Source organism: Eublepharis macularius, chromosome 10 (genome assembly GCF_028583425.1).
Source record: "Eublepharis macularius isolate TG4126 chromosome 10, MPM_Emac_v1.0, whole genome shotgun sequence".
Taxonomy (NCBI): domain Eukaryota; kingdom Metazoa; phylum Chordata; class Lepidosauria; order Squamata; family Eublepharidae; genus Eublepharis; species Eublepharis macularius.
Window position 1 is genome coordinate 56,952,499 of NC_072799.1, and position 23,379 is coordinate 56,975,877.

Genomic DNA, 23,379 nt, shown 5'->3' on the forward strand with positions numbered 1-23,379 from the left:
GAGCAAATATCAATCTGATTTATTGAACCATCTGAACATCTAAACTGTTTGATATTGTTCTGGCACTTCAGAATTAGATAACACTATGCTGATTTCCTATGCAAAGCTCTACAATTCACTAAAGTCAAAGTACAGTGCAATTTTTGTTTTGACTCTAGTAAATATAATCCAAATTATTTCAAATTTCAGCGCTAATACTCACAGCCATAGAAATCTGAACACAACATACTTTTTCTGAAGAGAACTGTAGTTTAGGTAAATGTTTGATCCTAGATTTTATTCCTATGATGTTCATATTTTTTTCAAAATAAAAAGCTTATTCTTGAAAATTCATATGGGTGCAAATTTAAATTTTAATGTTCAATAAATAATACTCCAGACAGCTAATTATTGCCCATCAATAATTAAATGTTCTGTAAATAATCCATTGGAATTTCCTAATTCCTGTCAGACTACCTCCCAGGGTGTAAAGTATATCCTTCCTAGTTTTAATTGCTCAACATTTAAGAGTACTTAGTTTAAACTATCTTTTATTAGAATGGGTAGTGAAAAATGCTTGCAGCATTAGTCACTGGAAAGATTTTATTTTTACAAATATTTTCTAAAATTCTGACCTTCTTCTAAAGAGTTCTGGGTGGTTTACATGGTTTCCCCTCCCTCCATTTCCCCCTCACAAAAACAATAATGGATGGTAGGTTAGGCTGAAAGAGAATGACTGGCCCAAGGTCATGCAGCAAGCTGAATAGCTGAACAGGAATTTGAATCCTGTTGTGTCAGGTTCTAGCCTGACACTACACCACACTCACTCACAAGTCTGCCTTTAAGGCACTGACTGGTCAGTGGGCGTAGGTGGACACGCAACGCTGAAATGTCTGTTCTTAAAGAATGTCTCAGTTCTGAAGAAGTGAGCTGTGGCTCACAAAAGCTCATACCCTACCACTAATTATAGGTGCTACTGGGCTATTGCTCTTTTCCACTGCTTCAGTTCTTAAAGAACAGGAACTTCCTTGAAGGTAACTTCCTTGTTCCTTATCCATCGGCTTAGGGGAACAGTGGGCAGGAGCGGCTTCCATGCTGGCTTTGCAGAATAGTGGTTTCATTCTTAAAATGCTATAACTACTCAAGTATGTGCTTTGCCTCATTCATGCCATCCTGTGATAAAGATAGGTTATTAGTTTACTGTGTTTTATTGCTTGTCTGATTACCAAGAAGTTCTGATTTCCTACTTTACATCACTGCCTGTGTGTTTAAATCAGGGATCTCCAATGTAGTGCCTGTGGGCACCGTAAGTTCCAACCAGCTCCTTTCCTGGTGCTCATCAAGTGTTTTTTAGAACATGAGAAGGGTCATGTGGGGCTTTGGCCCAGCTTATGTAAAGGACAGATGCCTGAAAAATTAAGACAGATACTGCCAGATGAGGGTTTCTAACTAGTTCAGTATGTGCTGTATCCTTATTTTGTGCGAGTGGCATAGCATTGGGGGGGCCAGAGGGGCAGTTGCCCCGGGCAAAACATTTGTGGAGGTGCAAGAGACTGCCCTGTGCCCATGGGGAGGCAGCCCACACTGTCTGTGCGCCAATAGGGCAGCTGACTCGTTTGCACCCCCCTCTGCCACAGCTGCCCGTGCAGCTGCAGCCAGCACGGCGACCAGCAAACCGGCCACCCCATCAGCATGCAGGCAGCATGGGCAGCCTCCCCATGGGCGCGATGCAGTTTTGGCTCCCCTTCGCTGCAGCTGCCTGCACCACCGCAGCCAGTTTGGCTGCTGCAGAAAAGCCAGCTCGGGGCAGTTGGCTCACTGGGTGCCAAGCTGGCCTTCTTGCAGCAGCTGAGCTGGCTGTGGTGGTGCAGGAAGCTGCGGTGGTGCTCCCTGTGTGATGATGTCATCAGAAGTGATGTCATTGTGCAGGCCTGGGAGCATGTGACGTGGAGCAACCCCCCCCCCCCAATATTTGCCTTGCCTGGGGTGCACTCCACCCATGCTATGCCACTGTTTGTGTGTATGAGAGAAAATATTTTTAAACAATATGTTTGTTTTAAAAGGCATCCTGTTAAACAGAGCTTCTGCCTGGAATGTTAAAGACTTCCTAGCAGTGATGCCCACCCTTACTCCCTGACATTTTGTGGTTGGCTCTGCTTCCTGCAGCAGCTGTTTTGTGGTTGTGCTCACCACCCCGTGTCAGAATTCCAAAGGTGCCGTAGTCTCAGAAATGCTAGTGGACCCCTCCATTTCCTGCCAATACTCAAATCTCTGCTTTGCTATACCACTATCAACTAGATATATGGTGGGTTTTATATCAAATGTTATGCACCTCAAATGCCTAGAGTTGAAAGTAATATGTGAGTTATTGCTTATCAAGCTCTCCACGTTGGTGGTTTTTTAACAAGTGGCTGTGTTAGCTGTTTAATAGGCTGTTTGATTTTCATCCTGTGTCTCAGGTCATAGTCACTTTCTAGCCCACAGAGTTTAATATTAAAATATGCAGGTCACAATGCAATTCACTCAAATCACTCCATGTTCATTAAATGCCCTTAGTTCAAATGCTCTCTTAGCATTAGTGCCATCTTAAACAGGCCTACTCAGAATCCTGCTTAAGTCTATTAAATGGGGCTTAGTCCTAGGAAAGCGTCCTAAGGATTGCAATCATTACATGGTTATTGAAAGAATTATTTATAATTTTATTTCATTTATACCCTCCCTTTTCACCCAGTAAGGACCCAGAGCTGCTTGCATCATTCTCTTGACTTTCATTTTTATTTCACAGAAACACTTTAAGTTAGACTTAGTGTGTGTAACTGGCCCAAGGTCACCCACCATGGCAGAGTGGGGATTTAAACCCGGGACTCAGAGATTCTAGTCCACCACTAATGTTCTCTCTTTCAGCATAGAGAAAATGGTGTTTATATGGCAATGTATGTGACAGACTGTGGATACTCTAGCTTTGATTCAGGTTTTTAAGTTTCAGTTTTTACTGATACTGGCTCAATCAGTATGAGGCAATTCTAATTCCATATAATGCTATCGTATAGGTTTTTCTTGGAATGGGGGCAAAAGGGGCTTTACTTATTTGTCTATTTTTGCTTTTTCAAATTATAAACTAATAAGAAAACGCAGAATATAATTAACTGCCTAGGGGAGAGATGTGATTTGGTAGACCAAAAATAAATAAAACATATTAAGCCAGCAATCCTAAACACACTTCCTAGGAAGTAAGTGGCATTGAACTCTGTGGGACTTACTTCCAAATAACCATATTTAGGCCCAAGGGCACTGAAGAAGCAGTGGCGCTTTACAGGTTGCCAGAGTCAAAGCCAGCGGGTTTGCGCGGCGTTCATGGGCGTTGGCTGTTCCATAGCGAAGCCGGCGGAAGGGGCTCCTAGTACTTCGGAAAAGGCGCTCGCAAACGGCCGTGGTTTTCATGGAGGAGAAGGACAAAGTTTGGCCTCGTGCGTGTTTACTCAGAAGCAAGTCATTAGTTTAATTGGGATTTAAGCCTTCAAAGGATCGCAGCGTTAGACACTTTGGTCACATCATGAGAAAACAAGATTGTCTGGAAAAGTCAATAATGCTTGGAAAAGTGGAAGATCTCTAAAACGAGATGGCTTGGCTCAATAAAAGAAGCCACGTCCTCCAGTTTGCAGGATCCGAGCAAGTCTGTTAACGATAGGACGTTTTGGAGGTCTTTCCTTCCTAGGGTCGCCATAGCTCGGAGGCGACTTGACGGCGCATAACACACACACGCGCAACAGCGTTAGACACGCACAGCTGCAAGTCGCACGTTTGAAGCACGCTCGCTGTTCGCTCTCTAAACTTTGCGGTGCTTTTCTGTCTCGCTTGTGGCGCCGTCAAATTGTTACCTTCCCTCTTTAGAGAGCGACCCCCTCCCCCTTCGCGCCTTCCCCTCCAGCGCTTGGAGGATTACAGCTGAAAGCCAGCTGGCCGCTCCGGCGCAGGGAGGGATTTACCTGGCGCTGTTGTTGTTGTTGGCAGCGCTTCCCCGCCTCCTCCTGCCCTCGCCAGGCAGCGCAGCAGCGTCGAGAGGATTGCGCGGGGCTGAGTCAACCCCGGGACCCGCTCAGGGAGTTGCTGCTGCTTCGCCGCCGCCTTTGCGAGGCCAAAACAAAACTTTCCGCTCTCTGGACCTTCCAGGATCGTTATTCGCGGGGAAGCGACCGCGCCGGGCGGGAGAGACCAGCGGCGACCTCTCCGAGCAGCCTCTGGAGGAGGAGAAGGAGGGGGCCCGAGGCCGTCAGGTAGTCGCCGCCTTTCATGTATTTTAGCAGTTTAGCGGCGGGCCACGCCCACACGCGTTGCTCCGGGTGGGATTTCTCCCTCGGGAGACTCGAGTTTTTGGTCCCCTGCGCGGTTGAAGAACCGGGGCGGGGGAAGGACTGGTGGGCCGGCTGGCGGGAGACTTGAAATAATGGAGAGGCGCCCGTGACGCCATTTGGGGCCCGGGTCGAGTTTGCTTTCATGTCTCCTCCCTACGCGGAATGGACCGTTTGGGGTTTCAGTCAGGGTGGCGCAGGAAAGGAGCTCCGTTGGCTGGAAATCTTTGCGGCGCTTTAAGGGGCTAGCGGACCCGACGGTTGCTCTTCTGTTGGCCGGCCGAAACTCTGGACCGGCCTCTCCTCGCTCTCGCGCTTCAGATTTGGAGCCCCCCTTCCTCTCCATCCACGTGCCTGAAAGTATTTCTGTTGCCTCACCCGGGGAGAACGCCTGGAATCCTGCCTGCCTCGGAAGCTGGTCGTGATCTTTGTCAGCGCACCTTGTTGCGGAGGCGAGCGCATCCATCCCCATTGTAATTGGCAGCCCCAGAAGGGGAAGGGCGGATGCCTCCTGGGTGGCTTTGTAAGAACATGAGTGAGGGATGATGACTCAAGCCAGAGTTTTCCGTCTTGCCTGCCTCGCCTCACCCCTGTAGTTAAACTCTGCCGAAACAAAACCAGCCTCCTTCCAAATTAACAAACTTAATCCTCCCTTTCTTGAGAAGGGACAATGACGGGAGGAGCGAACAAAGAAGTGGGTGAGGGAAAGAGGCGTTAAGGCGTTTAATTTACCTCACTTACTAATAGCTGTTCTGTTTCCCAATCGATTGGATCGACCTCCTGATTCCCTCCAAGAAAGTTATTTTTAGATTATTGGCCAGTCTATGCTAAGATTGGCCTCCAATAATAGTAACTGGCAAACTGACAAAATTATATAGGTCACTGGGAAATAATTCCAGTTTAATCACCTTTATCTTTTTTAGCTAAGGGGTAAATCTTACAATACTGACTTGTGTTGTACCTGAGTATCTGTACTGGAATCTTAAGCAATGCTCACACTTTTTAAACAAGATTCTGACACTTGTCAATCAAGTATAAGAGAAAAATCTATGCTGGCTGGAATGAGCATTCCTGAAGCAGGTTATCAGTTGTACTTTTAAAAATAAATCAGTCACAAGGAATGTGTCCCTATATTTCCTTACTTTGAACCACTATACATTATATCAAGATCCTGGTGATCATGAATATAATATATAACTTGGTATCTGAAGCAATGCATTGCTTTGGTTGATCTAACTACCAAGTAATTACCAACAAATTTTCTGCTCTTGAACAAGAAGTTCTGATATTCCTTGTTTTTGAGACTTTGGAGACAAAAGAACTGAAAAGAAATCTGAGATCCTGTTTTGATCTTGAACCAACACTGTAACAAAATATTGTATCTGAAAAAGTGAGCTTTATCTCCAAAAATCTCCTGCGACAATAAATTTGTTAGACTTAAAGGTACCAAAGGGCTCTTGGTTGCCACATCAGAGCAATGCAGCAATCCATCTGGAAAATATAAGGTTTGTAACAGTGCTATATTCTTGGTTGGTCAAACACCTAAAACTTACATCTTTAATTTCTTTTTCTTTCCCCTGTCCTATATTTGCTCAGGGTGTGTGCTTAAACATCTGAATCTGCTTACTGAAAACTGTACTGTATACCTAAAAAGCCTATTTACTGAAAGATGTCACTGAGCTAAAGGACTTTGCATGTTTGTCAACCTGTGTACACTTGTCTGGGCATCAGTCTTGCTGATCCCAGCTGGGCTTGCTGCCAAGTAAATATGCTTATGGCTGGACTGCAGGATGCTAGCACATGTTTATTGTTGTAAAATCAGATTGAGGAGAAATATCTTTCAAGGTTTGGGTAGCACAGGTATAGATAAGAGAAATAAGGAAGCCGTCTATAAGCTGTCTATAGACTCTTCCAACGTAAGCATGTATGCCCTACCTGTGATTTAGAAAACCAGCTATCAGCTATGTATGTTGATCTATCCAGGGGTGGATAAACCTGAACCAGCTGCCTTTGCTGTCTGTATAGGGCATTACACATGCAGCCGGCACCCTCCCACATCTGCCTCCCACATGAGCTCCTTGAAGAGAAACAGTGCCAACTATAAGCGTGGTACTTCTGGCACTCACTGGAAATGGATCCAGATGGCATCTTGATAGATGATGTTATTGCTTCAGGTCCAGAGTTGTGCTTTATTTCTCAGTTCTGCTATACCTCTTCTTTTGAAGTGGAGCAAAGGAGTTGACTTGCAGAGCAAAATGGTCTGGTGGGGTTACCTGCTCCTCACCCAGTGCATCCCCTGAAAATCTTTAGTAATATAAGAATAACCATACTTTCCCCCCTGCTCTCTGTCTTATGGTAATAGGTTACTAAACTGGTGAAGTCCACATGGCTTGCTTTCCACGTCATCTGGTTAACTGCTGCCTTCTGTCTTCTCAAGAGGCAAATGGCCATTCTTTTGCTTCTCTGTCCTAGTAGCCTTTGGTGCATCTTTATTTTGGTATACGCTGTTCTCCCTCCACTGTTTTATCCTTGCAACTGTTCTGTGGGGTAGGTTAGGCTGAGGAAGAGGAGCAGATCTAAGGTTATCCAAGAAGTTTCCTGGCAAAGTGGAAAATTGTATTTTGCATCCAGCACTGCTTAATCCCAGAAAGTCGGCACTGCAACACAATCCTGTATTCCATTTTAAGAGGCTTTTAATTGCAGATTAGGGGCTCCTCTGTCATGTTCTGAAAAATCATTCTTTCTCCTCCTCCTCCCTTAATAGATTGTTTAATTAGTAATGGAACCACAAACTTTTTTTTGCAAAACAAATGCTGCTGTTGCTCAGCAATTGAACAGTTATGGTTAATGCCTGTGAACTGGCACCACAACAAAAACATTCATGAGCAATGTAGGCAGCATCTCTTGTCAAATCTAAACTTGTCTGATGTGATTCTAGTTCTGTTCAGTATGAAGTCAGGTAAACTGAAAAGACTAAAGTGGTTTTCTGTTTTTAGGGAAGGTTTTTTTTGTGTAGCATAATTCTACTTGCTGGTACATTCACAGTAGGAGAACTGGAAAGTGTCATAGCTAACACTAATTTTTAAAAGGGGGGACAGAGGAGATCCAGGGAATTACAGACAAGTTAGCCTAACATCTGCTCTAGGTAAATTAATAGAAACTGTTATTAAATATAGAATCATTAAATTACATCAAGGAAGAAAGCTTGCTGAGAAAAAATCAACATGGCTTCTGCAAGGGGAAGTCCTGCCTGACCAGCATTTAGGAGTTCTTTGAGAAGATTAGCAAGAATGTGGATAAGAGCAATCTAGTAGACATTATATAGGATTTCCAAAAGGCTTTTGAACAAGGTACTTCACTAATGACAAATGTGTAAGCATAGCAGTCATGGAATAAGAGGGAAGGTCCCCTTATGGATTAAAAATTGGTTAAACAACAGGAAATAGAGGAATACATGGATAGTTCTTGCAGTAGAGGAAGATAATCGGTAAGGTCTCATAAGGATCCATATTAGGACCAGTGCTGTTTAGTTTATTCATCATTGATTAGGAGTTGGTGATGAGCTATGCAGTAGCCAAATTGCAGATGATACCAAATTATTCAGAATGGAGAAACCTAAAGTGGACTGTGAAGAACATCTATTAAAATTGGGTGAATGGGCAACTGTGTGGCAAATGAAGTTCAAAGTCAGTTCACACTGGAACAAAAATGCAAAGTTTAAGTAGATGCTGATGGAGTTTGAACTGGTTGAGACCAAGAGTGAAAGAGATCTTGGTGTTATAGTGGGTAGCTCAGTGAAAATGAGCAACCATTAAGTGCAAAAATGACTGCCGCAGAGCCTCATTTCTCCACTCACCCCCTTGAAAAGTACAGTGTGTATGCAATGGGCTGAACTGCTTGCTTTTGGCTAGTGCCCTTAGTTGCTGAACTGTGGTCTTTCCATCCCCCCTTTATTTTAAGACCTGGCAGATTCCACCCAGGGTGGGGGAGGGAGAGACTGTGTATTTCCACAGCTAATGAGATAAGGGCACTAGCCAAAAACTTTTTTTCGCCCCTCCCTTCCCTTTGTTTTACAAAAGGAGTGAGAGAATCGTTCTCTCCACAGTGATCCGATTCCAGCAGCTCTTTTAAAACTACAGTTCCCAGGTAAAATTGCAAAACCTGACACTTAAAGAACACATGCCAGGCATCACTTGTAGTTCCCCTCTCAGTTGACAGCCTACTAGATCCAACATTACTGCTGGCGAAGCAAGTTAATATAGCTATTAAAAATGCTTTCTTTCATCTGAGTCCAACCCAGAAGATAGCTCCTTATCTTGACACAGCTGATCTGGCCAATGGATCCATTCTACAGTAACACTGAAACTAGACTACTTATAGTGTTTTACATTGTTTTCCCATTGAAATCAGCTTGGAGACTCTAGTTGGTGCATTATATGGGCTTATAATGGTGCATTATATGGACTTATAATGTAGAGTTATAATCATTGAGAAGTGGGAAGACAGCCAAGGTAAATAAATTTGTCTTGAGATACTTGCAGCTTCCATCCAACCATCAGTCTGACCATGAATCAATCTACACAGGAAGTATATTTCTAGACACCACTGCACAAATACATGATGGAAACTTAAGAACCACTTTATATTGAAAACCAACCGATCACCAAACATGTCTACATGCCTCCAGTCATCATATCAAACACGCCAAACAATCGTCTACAGCCAAGATCTACGCTACGGCCACGTCGGCTCCAATCCTGACATTCTCTCATGTGTGATCTACAACAAAGATTTCTGGAATTACAATACCCACTGGATGTAGTAAGAAAACAAATCAACAAAGCCGGAATGATACTGAGGGAAGGCTTGCTCCAAGTTAAGCCCAAACAGAACATCACTTGTAGTCACCCACAGCTATTAGCTCAAACTAGTTCAACCCATCATTAATGATCTGCAACCTATGCTGGACAACGATACTGCTCTTTCACAGGCATTGGGAGGCAAACCTTTTCTTGCCTACAGACAGCTCCCCCAACTTTAAACAACTCCTCACTCAAAACCATGCGCTTCCCAACATGAACATGAACTCTGGGACCAGGGCCTGCAATAAACCAAGATGCCAACTCTGCTCCCATATTCACAATACAATCACTGGACCTAACAGCACTAGGTATACCATCTCAGGCTTATTCACTTGTTCATCTTGAGAGCCAGTTTGGTGTAGTGGTTAAGAGTGAGGGACTTTAATCTGGAGAACCGGGTTTGATTCCCTACTCCTCCACTTGAAGCCAGCTGGGTGACCTTGGGTGAGTCACAGCTTCTAGGAGGTCTCTCAGCCCCACCCATCTCGCAGGGTGTTTGTTGTGGGGATAATAATGACATACATTGTACGCAGCTCTGAGTGGGCATTAAGTTGTCCTGAAGGGCAGTATATAAATCGAATGATGTTGTTATTGTCATTATCATCTTCTAATGTTATATATACCATCAAGTGTTAATAATGCCCTTACATTCTCTATAGTGGACAGACAGGTCAGTCCCTTTGCAAAAGAATGAATGGACATAAATCTGATACAAAAAAATCACCACATTTAAAAACCAGTGGAAGAACATTTTAATTTGCCAGGACGTTATGTTGCTGACCTATGAGTAGCAGTTCTCAAGCAGATAAACTTCAAAAGAAAATTACAACATAAGATTGCTGAAATTGAGTTTATTTGCAGATTTGAAATGATATATCCCCCAGAGTTGAATTGGAACACAGGATTTTTCTTCTATTACAGATGCTAATTTTCTGGACTTCACATCCAGGCTCTATCAAGTTAACTACAATATGTATTATAGCTAGCTTCCTGACACACTGATTTACAATACCCCTCCCACCGGCTGCCTGGATTAAAAAGAATCCTTTTCCCACTCCTCCTATCTGACGAAGGGAGCTATGACTCCCGAAAGCTCATACCCTGGAAATCTGGTTGGTCTTTAAGGTGCTACTGGACCTGAATCTTTAATGTACTAGCATAGGAGTTCACATTTGGGTAAAGAATAATCCTTGTCTGCTTCTTGAGTATGGAGTCACATTATTTCTTGTTATTAGAACTGTGTATCCCTGGTCCTATGTGGAGCTTGGCTGTTGAGTCAGTATCATACTTTTTGATATGATGGGGAGACAATGGAATTGTATGACAATTCACATGGGTATACATTTACTACAAATAGCTATTTTATTTTTGCAACTTTTAATGCCATCAAAGAAGGCAGGAGCTAGTTGTGCTGGAAGATAGAATTCCAGTTAAGGCTGTCCCCTTCTGTCACATTCCAAACTCCACTCTTTTCCTTCTTCACACTATTATTTACACAGGTTTAATGTTATCCAATACAGAGGATTTAGTTTCAGTCTTATCTTTAGCAAGTGTAATTTAAATATAGCTTTATAATGTTAATCTAATGTTAATATGTAGCTTAGTTTAAAACCTGCTCTCTATTTTAAGATAGCATTTAAATTGAATACAAGTAAAAGGTTATCTAAGAATTGTGTTTGCTGATACTAGCTATCAGGCAAAGGAACTCACATTTTTATTCTCTGTATGTTAACGCTGAAAAGTTTTAATTAAGACTAGTGTACAATTGTTAGTGCTTTTGGCAGTTTCTAGATTGAAGTTTCTTGGATACTGAACACTTCTTGCCCCACAGGACAAGCAGAGCACAAGAATAGTCTGATGTCTGCCTTGTTAGAAAAAACAGACTTGTGAGGGTGAGATAGTTCAGCCTCTTTTCTGTCTCGTTTAAATCTCTTGTAATTAGTTTAAATCTAGTGGGAATACTACTGTGTATATTTATGGAGTCTAAACAGCAGCCTCCCATTAAACATAGATATCAAGTGTTGATGCTATTTGGTTACTAACAATCTGAAGTGAAAGCTTATTCTTTAAAGGACTGCGGAGTAATGCTACTGGTAAATGTTATTCTATGTCCCTTATTACCTCAGTGGGTGATAATTCAGAGTGAATTTATTTAATGAAATAGTCAGTGACAGTTCATCCATGTGTATGAGGCATAGAATCAAGGAAGGGGCTTTACAAACCATTTAGTCCAACCGCTGCCCAGAGTAGGAACAGCCTAAAGCCTCCCTGACAAGTATTCATCTAGCCGTTCCTTGAAACTGCCAATGAGGGGGAACCCACCACATCCCTAGACAACCAATTCCACTGCTGGATTACTCTTAATGTGAAGATGTTTTTCCTAATATCCCGATGGTACTTTCCCTGCTGTAGTTTAAACCCATTGTTTTGAGTCTCTCCTCTGCTACCAACAGGAAAAGCTTGACTCCTAAGACCTGAAATCTGACGGCACTCAAATTCAGACGTAACTTCTCTAATGCCTGCTTATTTGGGTGGGCTTAAGTATGCTTAACTCTTGGTTTGGTTTTATCCTTTCTGTATTGCAATATATGTCAGTTGAATAAAATATTTTGGCATTGCCTGAGGTGCTCTCTGTGTGAACAGTTTAAGGATGGCAGCCTTCAATATTTAGATATCTCCTTCCTGGCGTACTGATAGGGAGTACTGTGTGAAGGCCAAAACAGAAGCTCATAGGAGGATCATATTGAAAGATTTTTAGAGATTTGTTGCTGTGCCTCATTGCTGCAGCTGGAATCCAAGATAAGTGTACCATGTGATTAGCCAACTATACATATCCTGCAAACAAGAGAGGTGGATAACTGCTGAGTCACATAATATAGTTGAAGACAAGCAGAGTTTCCAGTGAGCAGTATTCTTAATTATTTAGTCCACCAACTATTAATTTAGTTCATAGCCGAAATGCAGGCAAGACTCCTGAAATAACTTCTATAATTTGAGTCTCTGATGTATTAACTCTCAGTGCTACTAGGATATAAGTGAGGGAAGTTTAGGACCGTCACACTTGTCTGACTCGGGTTGGGGGTTTTGTTTCTTGCTTTTAAAGCAGTGGCTCCCAACCTTTTTGAGCAGGAGGATCTCTTTTTAACACCAAAAATGTTTACAGACTCCCCGCCAGTATTAGTATCTGTTGATTGAGAAAATACATAATGACAAAAGGCTACTATGAATTTAGTAACACTTCGAAATACATTTGTATTTTATTAATCACAACAGCATCCTACAAACATTTGAAAAACAGCAATACATATGTGTGCAAAACATATTTATTCAATCTATTGAAGTAGGGTTGCCAGGCCCCCTCAATCTCCCAGCGGGAGATTGGGGCCTGGCTCTTACCAGTGCACGCGCTCCTGCAATTGTGATGATGTCACTTCTGTGAAGTGATGTCATCACGCAGCCCCTGGATTGGGGGCTCCTGGGAACACTCCTGCACTCCGCAGGGGCCCAAAACAGGCCCGATCCGCGCCAAAACGGGCGCGGATTGGGCCCGTTTTGGTGTGGATTGGGCCCGTTTCGGGCTCCTTCGGAGCTCAGGAGCATTCCTGCACTCCGCAGGGGCCCACAATGGGCCCGATCCGCACCAAAATGGGCCCGATCTGCGCCCGTTTGGGCACGGATTGAGTCCGTTTTGACGCGGATCGGGTCCATTGTGGGCCCCTGCGGAGCGCAGGAATGCTCCTGTGCTCCACAGGGGCCCTGATCCAGGCCAAAACCGGCCTGATCCTGGCGGCTGCTGTGCGCGGGGGCGCGCATCACCGCAGGGGGCGCGCATGGAAGGTGCGCCCCCCCACTGGCCAGGTAAGTAGGGACGGGGGTGGGAGGGTAGGGTAGGGGGATCCCCTGCCCCCACCGGGGGTCTGGCAGCCCTATATTGAAGGTATGTGGACTCTGTATTACTTGAGGCTCCACCCCTACTTGCTCTGCTCACCCACCCCATTATTCGCCATGCTCACAATATTCAATGGTAGTTTGAATCCTGATCCCTGTCAAAGGATCTACAGAAAATACCAGATGAAGCAACAACAACATTCTTTCTTGCGAGCTAAAATTAGAGCTATTGAAAACATCATACTCTGCTTTTCTCCCCAGTGGGGGCCTAGAGTGAATGCATTTTTCTCCTCTCCTCCATTTTATCTTCATAGTTACCCTCTGGATAGGTTATGCTGAAAATGTGTGGGTGGTCCATAGTCTAGCTTCTGTGGCAGAGGGGGGGAATTCAAACTTGGGTCTTCCAGATCCTAATCAGATACTCCACAATGGCTTTGTTAGGTTGCAGAAGTTGTTTTGTCACAGAGGGGACATTTTGCACCCTCCCTGTCTGAACTGCCGGCACTTTTTTGGCTTCTCGTGAGTAAATTCTTCCTTTGCAAATAGCAAAGGGATGTTCTGGAGCTAATCTGCTCCAAGATGTTCCCGTTCTCTTCCTTTTTGGTACTGCAACTCCCATAAACATCCTGAGGGTAATGGCCAATTTTCAAGTGCCTAGCACTATTTTCACATGAATTATGCCTGCCACAAACAGAGTTCCCTAGCTTCCATTTCAAATAGGAAGGGAGGGTTGGGTTTTTGTTGCAATAAGCCTTGCCAAGCATGCACCAATTCTTTTCATGTTTGGCACAGCAATTTCCATGATCATTCTGAAACCGGTAGCCAGTTGTGAGACTTCGGGGTGAAATTATGTTGATGTTAGAGAGTGCGATGTGTGGATTATATTAGGCTGTACCTCTAAAATACAAATACAATACGGAAAACACAGTAGTCCTTATACTGAAAATTCCCTTTGTCCAGTACAACACTTTTCTGGTTCTTTGAGAGATGTTACCAAAAAGTGGTCTCCTTGCGAGTTGGGGGAATTAGCAACAAGAAGAATCTTGCGAGAGGAGGGGTAACTTAGGGATCTTTTAGTCTGTACCGGGATTGTCCCAGCTAGAGAACTCCTTACAATAAACAGATATTTCAAACAAACAGGGAATCTTTATCAAAAATAACAAAAAGCAGAAGCCAACACATTCACGCAACATGCAACATGCATTCAAGACTAACTAGGAAAGAGTAAAAAAGGTGGGGGATAGTTACCATCCAGATGTCCAAGAGAGAGAGGAGCAGTGCTGAGTGGCTGCTGCTTCAAGACAGAAGGGCTCAAATGTAATTCGAGGGTGGAATGCTGGATCCAAGCATGCACAGGTTTTGCGGCTGAGGGGCAGCCTACTTTATACCACGGATCCTACCTTAGGGCAAGATTGCATCTTCTACCCCAAAAACAAAGGCTTGAGTGGTTGGTCCTGGGGCAGGACAAAGGATTGCAAAGTTGTCTCTGGGGTGAGACAAAGAGTTGATGAACTGTTCCCAAGGTGGGACAGTAAGCCGGTAAACCGTCTCTGGGCTGTAACAAAGAATTAGGAAGGGTTGATTAAGTCTTCCCAAGTGGAACTAAAGTTTTCAAATTATGATAGATGACCCGTGAGGTGGATGAGTGAGGTTATCATCTCTCTGATCTGCTTAATAACAGGAAAGTGGTTAAGGTGATATCACTGGGGTGGGATGCGTTGATTTATTGAGAAACTCTGGGAAGGCCCTAATGCATCAGGTCCTTAGTGTGCCTTGGGGGTGAGAGAGGGGGTGAACTGGCCTCACCTGTTTCTCCCCATGTCTGCACGTTCCATCTCCTGGGCAGGATCTGGCTTGCCTGCTTTGGCAGTGGCTTCCATGTTTTCTGCTGGCCTGGGCAGTAGTTTTAATACTGGAAGTATATTTACAGAAGGGTATATGGCACGTCCGTAACCACATGTCTTCTATTGTTATGGGGGCAGTTGTGGCCGCTTACCATGTGTATGGGGGAGGGGAAGTATAAATGAATGTTCTTATTATTTGGTTGTTGAATTAATATTGTATGTCTGACTGTTGCCCATCTTGGGGCTAAAAGATGTGGCAGAACTACAAATTTCAGATCAGTCTAATTTCTGATCGGATCATTATTCCACCTATTAGCAGCTGTCAGTATGTACAGACTGCGAATGTCATTTGTAGACCATGATTGTTAGATTATAAGTGAAAATACTTAGAAAATAGTAGCAATATCTACTGCGTGGAACTACATACACACGGCATTAAAAGCTATGAAATCATTTTTTCTTTTATATAGAAGGGTGGAGCAGAAAGAACAGAATGATGGTGTTAACTGTAAAAAATTAAGTTGCTGTTTCCACACGTGCTAAATTTCTGATTTGCAATAATGTGCAAAGAGAGCTTCAAGGCAAGGTTCTTTAAACTTTTATCTTATTAGACAGTCTGTAGAATGCATAGAAAATTTGCTCTGTGACATATATTTCAAAAAGCAGTGTGTCTTTCTCCCTAGACAGACAGCTATGCAGCCAAAAGCGAATAAGTACATACTTGACCTTTGACACGGAGTTAGTGAGACATGCCTCTTCTCTTTTTTTCTCATGGGACTATGAAAATTGGGCTATTCTCTAAAATCCAAAGGCTTTTATAGTAGAGTGTGGTGGGCTGCTAATATGTCAAATTAACATTAGCTTTTGGAGTATGTATTTTACAAACTACAGTTTAAAATCCAGAAGAAGTTGCTGATTTTAAATTTCAAGAACTAGTAAGACAGAAGTTGAACTAGTTTGGTCTAGTTTATTTGAGTGAGTGAGTGAGTGAGTGAATACTAGAAGTGGCATAACACCAAGGCAGCATTCAGGCATAACATTCAAGCTGACATTAAACCAGAGTGTTTACAAACCCAATTTGTTGCTGTGCTTGTGTGATGCATTGTGTGCCTTCCTTTCTCACACAGTGAAGTTTTCTCCTTAAAAAAACCCCTTCAGTAACGTATTTATATGAATGCAGCCTCACTGCCTATCAAGAGTTAGTTTATTTCTCATATGATTCCTAGACCTAGATTAAACCTTGGTTTAGGATCCTAGTTTGTGGAGGAAGAACTAGATTTGGTTAAGCAGTATGGCTGCATTTCCATGTCATTAGTAATTAGCTACATTAAAATCTTGGTTTAAAATGTTCATTTCATATTACACAGAAGGGTGTGTGTGAGAGATGCATGTATGAGTATGGCAATAAAGCACATTCATGTGTATTCAGGCTGAATGTCAGCTTGATGTGATGTCTGAATCTAAGTATTTGTATTTGGTTGTATATATGTTATGCAATGTTGGTAAAAACTAAATGAAAATCTCAGCTGAAAGAACGAATTTCCATCATGGGACCCTTCTACCTCTTCCCTGCTACCAAGGCCCCAAATGTTCCCCAAATACCCCTAAGGAGTAGTAATTAAGAGGAGGGAACAGCATAAGAGAGATGTAAGAGATCTGCCAAAAGAGAGAGGATTTGGTGAAAATCACTCCCCATTTCATCAGAGGAAATTTTCCACTGGATCCATCCGCAAAATGGTCCTTTGGCACTATTCAAAGGACCCTTTTTGAAATGAATCCAATGGAACATTTCCTGTTAAACAGTGCAGTCTGCATGTTATGGCCAGATCATTTGCTTTTAGCTAAATGAATTAAAGAGATTTTTCATTTTGCTGGTTTCACTATTTTAAACACTTTTTAACAAAGAAGTTGGACGTGATTTTTTTTTAAAGAGGAGCAGATGGTGGATACACCAACCAGAGTTTGCTCATGGTGAATTCAAGGGTAATTTCTACTCAGACTTATGACCTTCTGTTCTGTCATTGAGCATGGAGCTATGATGGAAGACTCCTGGTTTAGGAAAGCATTCAATTCAACCCCAATTTGTTGTCATGTCTGAATGTGGGCACCTTAACAAATTGCAGGCTTATTTTCCCTACTGTCTGGCAATCTAAAGCAAGACTGAATATGACATGGTTTAGGATTCTGGTTATATTGTGGGGAACAGACCCAATTTGTTAAGATGTCTGCAGCTGGACATCACAACAAATTGAAGAAGTGAGGTCTGATTTAAGAAAGCTTATGCCAGAATAAACTTGGTTAGTCTGAAAGGTGCTACTTGAGTTTGCTACAATAAACTAACATGGCTTCCACCTTGGAACAATTTGATGTTGGAAGTTGTCCTAAAGGAAGTATTCCTCAATCGTGATTGGTTGTACTATGGGAAAAAGTAGGCGGGAGTGCACTCATCTGAAGATCTGAAGCTTGTTCGTGTCATGAATACTTTCAGAATCCCAGTTTCCTTCACTAGTCATACAAGATCCACAGGTGAATAAAGCATCCTGTTGTGCTTGTTCATGACTCGTGGTTTAGATTATGTATTTATAATGTATGTTATTGCTTGATCAAATGAAAGTGTAAACAGCTACAGATTAGAATTAATATTATTATTAGATAATCTACTTGTCCAGAAGGGAAAATACTTGCTAGATTTGTCAGTCAAATCTTCCCACTGCCCGAAGGCTTCTATTTCCAAGACCACCACTACAGGCCTGCATAACTTGTAGTCCACAAAAACAATTCTGCTCCTTTGTCATGAATTGTGATCTGCTTGGTACTGGATCCTGCTCCTGAACCTATAGGTCCATGTAAAAGCCAAGCCCTAGTGGTCTGCTATATATGATGGTGGCTATGGTCCTATGAGTATTCACTCTAACCTATGTATTTTTTTCTATATGCTTCTTACAGTATTTTGTGGTTTTACATTTTATGTTACCAAGCATACAGTATAATGCAGGAGTCTCTCTCAACCTTTCTGAGCCTGCAAGCACTTTTGGAATTCTGACAAGGGGTGGTGGGCAGAACCATAAAAAGGCTGCTGTATGAGACTGAGTCGACCACAAAAATGTCAGGGACTGACGTTATGCATAAATCTAATAATAATTTTTCAACATTTCAGGCAAAAGTGCTGCATAGTGAAGTGACTTTTAAAATTAACATATTGTTTAAAAATATTTTCTTGCATACACGCAGTTTACTTTCAGTTACAGTGAAGATCTTTGTGCTGTGGTGAGAGTAGCTGCTGGAGCAATGTTTTTTGGTGGCCCTGCTGGTCAAAGGCCACTTCCACTTTCTAAAAACTCTTGATGGGAAAGGTCGGAGAGTGCCATGGCACCTGTGGGCACCACATTGGGGACCCCTGGTATAATGGAAGTGGGAATGATTTCAGTGCTAACCTGTGTATAGTTAATCTGATTAGCACCTGCTGCTTTAATGGCATTTAAGCAGTCAGTGTTAAAGATCTGAGCCTTCATGCCTCCTACCTCCCCATTCAGTATAGACTGGGGCCAGATTGTTTTTTTAATGGGAATACTTTTACCATGCACACATTGCAGCAGGTGCTTTCATAGAAGAGTTAGTCCCTTGTAAGTGTGAAAGGTATATAACTGTGTGTCTCTTCTAGAACAGCACTTTACCATCTATGTCTTTTGGTGACTATTCTTATTAAGAATGCACAGCTTAAGATTCACAGATCTTTTTAAAAAATCTACTGTCCAATTTAATGGGGGAACCCATTTAATCAATTAGCTGACCGGGAGTTACTCTGGGGTAACCCCCATGATGTTGGTGCAGCAGCCAGGTATGGGTGTAACTGCAGCGTAAGGCCCTGCGCTGGCGGGCTGGGCACAAGTGAGTCGACTCCCTAAGCTGTTTTGAGCTTGGGAATGTCCCAAGCAACTGCAGAAAATTACACCATGAAAAACAATGGTGTAGTCCATAGGTGTCCATTCTTTGCGAGAAATCTACTGCCTCCTCTGCACCCGGCCTCACAAAAGCGGCCTAGTGGATGCCGACTACTGTGAGGACCAATCCACTCGTGCCCTCACGGCAACCAAGCCCTGGTCCCTGTGCCTAATCAGCTCTCCAGATGCCCTACATAATCTCCGCCAAGGGTGCCCATAACTCTAGGTAAGTAGGAAGGTGGCAGGAGATTCTTCCTGAGAACCCCCTGCTGTGAGGACTTAGAGCGCAAGGCGGGAGAAGGTGTGTCCTGCTTCCAGAGGTTGCCGAGTCTTAAGAGTGCTGCTGACAGGTAACGAGGTCCAGCTGGCAAGGCGAGGAATGTGCAAAGTCCGTAAATCAAGGGAGTAGTCGAGGACAGGCCGGGTCGGAGGTCAGAGAGACAGTTCCAAGGAGCAAACACAGGCAGTACAGGAGCAGCTTAGAGAACTCGTTGAAGCCACGCTGAAGGGAGCCCTCCCTCTGGCTTTTATAATCTAAGGGCATTCGGTCAGCTCGCACAGCTGCTTCAAGTCTCCTCCTCTGAAGCCCCTCCTTCCTCTGAGAAGGCTGGCCTGTTCAGAGCCCGGAGGCGTGCAGATTGACGTCGGGTCTGTAAGTCTCTTCTGTCCCTGCTACGCCGACGTTGCTCTCGGTAGTCTGGAGATGTTGGAGGGGATAAGGAAGCTGGCTGCATCTGGGCCGGTGGCTCTGGGTGGGGAAGGGGAACTTCTGGCTGGGATTCAGCCTCTGACTGTTCAGCTGTGGTCGGCTGCTGGGAGACAGGCTGCTCCTCCCCAGGAGGAGCAAGGCTGTCAGCAAGCGTCAGCTGTTCCAGTTCCTCCTCCTCAGAGGACTCGTCAAGCTCAGGCTGTACTATGACACCATCCCCTCCCCCAGGGCCCCCCACACTGGATGGGGCCGGTTTCCGTGGATAGGCCCGGTGGAAGCGGCGCACCAAGTCGGGGGCATGAAGATTCTCCGCAGGTTCCCAAGAGCGGTCCTCGGGTCCGTACCCCTTCCAGTCCACCAGATACTGGAGTTGGCCACGTCGTCGTCTGGAGTCCAATATTTGCGCTACTTCATATTCCTCCTGGCCCTCTATCATGACAGGTAGTGGTGGCGCCTCTGGATCTCGGAGAGGATGTGGGGGGGCAACGGGAACAAGGAGGGACCGATGAAACACAGGATGAATACAGAGCGTAGAGGGTAGCTGTAACCGGTAGGCCACGGGGTTGATTTGGGCAGTAACTAGGAATGGGCCAATAAAGCGGGCATCCAACTTTCGGGAGGGCCTCTGACTGCGGAGGTGTCGAGTTGAGAGCCACACCTTGTCCCCAACCTTGAGAGTCTCTCCTGGCTGACGCCTACGATCAGCAGCCTCTTTGTATGCCTCTTTGGCCTGGTGTAGTTGGTCCTGCAGGACCTTATGCAGTGCCTGCAATTCCTCCACAAAGTCATTGACAGCTGGTACTGGTGCAGTGGGCATGACCGGCGGGAAAAACCGGGGATGGAACCCATAATTGGCCATGAACGGGGTCTGACGGATTGAGGTATGCACTGAGTTGTTGTATGCAAACTCCGCCAGGGGGAGCAGTGGGGCCCAGTCATCCTGCTGGTGGTTTACATAGCACCTGAGATACTGTTCCAGTGTGGCATTGGTGCGTTCCGTCTGGCCATCAGACTGGGGGTGATAAGCGGAAGATAAGTGTACTTGGGTGCCCAGTAGGGTGTGTAGGGTGCGCCAGAAGCGGGAGGTGAACTGGGTCCCCCGATCAGAGATCAGGTGTTCTGGCAATCCGTGGAGGCGGAAAACATGGTGTAAGTACAGCCGGGCAGTTTCGCGGGCAGTTGGGAGTCCGGAACAAGGAACAAAGTGAGCCATCTTAGTCAGGAGGTCCACCACCACTAGGATGCTTGTGTTCCCTGCAGAAGTAGGGAGGTCCGTGACGAAGTCCATGGACACAGCTTTCCAGGGGCCATTAGGAGTGGGCAGGGGGAGCAATAGTCCTGTAGGCCTGCCAGGGGGATCTTTGGCTCGCCTGCAGGTGCTGCAGGAGGCTACGTACTGGGCTACATCGGTCTGTACATGGGGCCACCAAAACTCCCGGGTCAGCAGATGTGCTGTCTTATACCGACCAAAGTGTCCAGCGGGTTTGGTGTCATGCGCTAGTTGCAGGACTTCGGTCCGTAGTGGCCCCGGTGGCACATAGACCCGGTCTTGGTGGGTGAGCATCCCCGCCTGCTCTCGGTAACCCCTGGGGTGTAATGCTGACAGCCGAGGCTTCCACTTCCCTGGGCTCTGGGGTCAGGCTTCGGGACAAGTAGGAGCAGGGGTTGGATCCCACAGCAGGTGGTTGGCTTTCGGAGTGGCAACGTACTTCCTTGCGGCCCTGCCGTCGACTCTCCAGGCGACCGTCGATACGCAGGCAGAGTAAGATCAGGGCTGGGAGATTTGGAGGGCGCTCAACTCGGGCCACTTCATCTAGCACCTCCTCAGACAAGCCCTCCAGGTACTGGTCCATGAGTGCGGCCTCATTCCAGCCCAGGTCCTGTGCCAATAGCTGGAAGTCAGTGGTATAGTCCCTCAGAGTACCTGGCCCCTGCCGCAGCCGCCGAATGCGGCGGTTGGCCCGCTCTGCCTTCAGAGGGTCTGCAAAGATAGCCTTCAAGTGTGCCACAAAATCAGCAAAACTACTCAGCAGTGGTGAATTCATGAGCAGTAAAGGTGTCACCCATTTGGCAGCGTTCCCGTTTAAGAGGCTTAATACAAAACCGACCTTGGTCTTGTCATCAGGAAAATCTTGAGCCCGCAGCTCCATGTAGAGCTGACACTGTGCCAGGAATACAGGGAACTCTTCAACATTCCCTGCAAACTTCTCTGGAGGCTGCACTGGGCATTTCCGGGGAGGTGCAGGACCTGGCCTCAGGGTTACCTGCTGCTGCAACAAGGCTATGGTCTGGGTTAATTGCTGCACCTGTGTCTGCAGCCACTGGGTCTGGGCAGCAAGGTCAGTAGCAACAGCAGTGCCTTCCTCCATTGTGCTGGAGAATTTTGAGGGTGGCTTCAAACTGTCCTGCTTCCAGAGGTTGCCGAGTCTTAAGAGTGCTGCTGACAGGTAACGAGGTCCAGCTGGCAAGGCGAGGAATGTGCAAAGTCCGTAAATCAAGGGAGTAGTCGAGGACAGGCCGGGTCGGAGGTCAGAGAGACAGTTCCAAGGAGCAAACACAGGCAGTACAGGAGCAGCTTAGAGAACTCGTTGAAGCCACGCTGAAGGGAGCCCTCCCTCTGGCTTTTATAATCTAAGGGCATTCGGTCAGCTCGCACAGCTGCTTCAAGTCTCCTCCTCTGAAGCCCCTCCTTCCTCTGAGAAGGCTGGCCTGTTCAGAGCCCGGAGGCGTGCAGATTGACGTCGGGTCTGTAAGTCTCTTCTGTCCCTGCTACGCCGACGTTGCTCTCGGTAGTCTGGAGATGTTGGAGGGGATAAGGAAGCTGGCTGCATCTGGGCCGGTGGCTCTGGGTGGGGAAGGGGAACTTCTGGCTGGGATTCAGCCTCTGACTGTTCAGCTGTGGTCGGCTGCTGGGAGACAGGCTGCTCCTCCCCAGGAGGAGCAAGGCTGTCAGCAAGCGTCAGCTGTTCCAGTTCCTCCTCCTCAGAGGACTCGTCAAGCTCAGGCTGTACTATGACAAGGTGCTCATGATGGCAGGGCAAAAATGCACAGGCAGGACTCTGCGAAATTTGGGGCATCCCTCACACTCGCATGTGGAAGGTAAATAATGGCCAGAGTGTCTAACAACTGCCACCTGAGTTCCCTCACAGGTTATCCATCTCTAGACTCCCTGCTCAGGGAAGGGTGAAGGTAAACCAACAGATAAGGAGCTGGGGGGGGCAGCTGTACAATTTGCTCATTTATACTGGCCTTCCCTCCCCTGCATCCCCTCAAAAGCTGGCCTCTGTAGTGGAGGCTCGCCGAGGGGGATGCAGCCTCTGCCCATGAGACAGCATGTCCCATGCTTGCCACAGAGACAGTTGTCCAGGGAGTGTACTCAACACAGCTGTTTTGGAGGGGCTTCCTCCAGCCGATGTTGGGACTCCAGGCAGACTCCCTCCGCTGGGCTCCCCCTTCAGGCAGAGGAGAGGGTGTGGCTGCAGGCTGCAGTGACAGGGTGTTTGCATGATCCCTTAACTGTCTCCCTCACATGGTCAGAATTCCAAGCAGCCATGGAAGCAAAACAGCCAGATGCAGAGAACGAGCACCTGCCCGCCGGAGGGGCAGCCATCATCGGGTTTCTGGCAGTGCTTGTGATGACAGATCCACCACTGTTGCCCCCACACGTGGACAGTCTCCCAGGATGTGGCAGACTGGGCTGTGGCTTGCACAAGGCTCAGCTCTTCACGGCACAAGTGGTCATTTCACTTTCAGGCAGGATGTGACTTGTCATGGAGGCTAAGGATCATGGCTGTTCCAACCCCCCGT

General features: G+C 45.6%; 1 protein-coding gene across 1 annotated transcript in view; it reads left to right on the plus strand.

The window, feature by feature from the left end:
* The first annotated feature begins 3,973 nt into the window (after window positions 1–3,973).
* FHIP1A (FHF complex subunit HOOK interacting protein 1A) overlaps window positions 3,974–23,379 on the plus strand; it is a 109,756-nt gene continuing 90,350 nt past the window's right edge. The window contains exon 1 of the mRNA XM_054989484.1: window positions 3,974–4,253. The gene's annotated coding sequence lies outside the window, so the exon portion shown is untranslated. The remainder of the gene's footprint in view (window positions 4,254–23,379) is intronic.